Source organism: Microtus ochrogaster, chromosome X (genome assembly GCF_000317375.1).
Source record: "Microtus ochrogaster isolate Prairie Vole_2 chromosome X, MicOch1.0, whole genome shotgun sequence".
NCBI lineage: Eukaryota > Metazoa > Chordata > Mammalia > Rodentia > Cricetidae > Microtus > Microtus ochrogaster.
The window spans coordinates 189,510-190,934 of NC_022026.1; positions in this window are offsets into that span (position 1 = coordinate 189,510).

Here is a 1,425-nt window from a genome sequence, read left to right on the forward strand (position 1 = left end):
TCTGCCTCCCGAGTGCTGGGATTAAAGGCATGTGCCACCATCGCCTGGCTGAGCTGCCATTTTGTATATGAAACTGATCTACAAGGAAGGGTCAATGTAGCCGGGCGGTGGTGGCACACGCCTTTAATCCCAGCACTCGGGAGGCAGAGGGAGGAGGATCTCTGTGAGTTCGAGACCAGCCTGGTCTACAGAGCTAGTTCCAGGACAGGCTCCAAAACCACAGAGAAATCCTGTCTCGAAAAACCAAAAAAAAAAAGAAAAAAGAGTCAATGTGATTAAGTCCATTTTCACTAAGGAAAAAAAACACAATTCAGTACCTCAGTGATGTGCGTGTAAGCATATTGGAATGTGAATGCTTAGCCAAGTTCAAGTTATTCAAAACACAGCATTCTACTTAATTTTAGTCTTGAGTTAGGACATGTATTTATAGTCCTTTATCATTCATGTGGGTCACCCATTTCTAAAGCCCTTGATTATACTAGTCAACATTAAAACCATCCAGAGAAGGAGTTACTTAATCCAAGACCATCCTTATGTATGCCAACAATCATCATGTTTTTAATTGACTATTTTCTACATAATAGAAATTATTATTTGATTAGTTCTTGTTGAAAAAAAAAGCCCTGATGCCTCAAGTGATCCATACCCTTAGAAGAGTAGCTGTAATGATAAGATAGGAGGAGGGTTGGCCCAGTTGATACGGTGCTTGTCCCAGGGAGGAAGAGGCAAGAGAATCAGAGGTTTAAGGTTATCCTTAGCTACATAATGAATTTGAAGTCAGATTGGGCTATAGGAGACACTCTCCAAAAAAAGCAAGGGGAAATAACTATTGATGCCATATCCTTTACATTCAGTGGAAAGCGGTTCTGCCAGTTTATGGGTAAAATTTATGCTAGCTTATCTCAAGATAAAAAAATTATCTACTTAAATTATTCACATGCTTCTGTCAAAAAAAATTATTGGGGACTGGAGAGATGGCTCAGTGGTTAAGAGCACTGGCTGCTCTTCCAGAGGACCCAGGTTCAATTCCCAGCACCCACATGGCAGTTCACAATTACCTATAACTCCCGTTTCAGGGGATCCAACACCCTTACACAGACATATATGCAGGCAAAACACCAATGCACATAAAATAAAAATAAATAAATCTTTAAAATTGTCACTGGGTCTACTTTTGTAAGTTTAAAATTTGATTTCTAGAAATATGATTTTTTCACAATAGGTTTTTAATCCTAGGGAAGTATCTGTTACTATATACTTTTGGAATGAGTTTGGTGAGTACATTGCTAGGGTAAAAAGGGTATAGTTTTTCAGCAAAAGTACAAGAGAAATGCCTCATTGTACCTATCACAAAAAAAATGTATATTTTACACTGATTTTTTTGTTTTAATTATGCATGCATTATCAAATTGTTTTTTTTTTTTT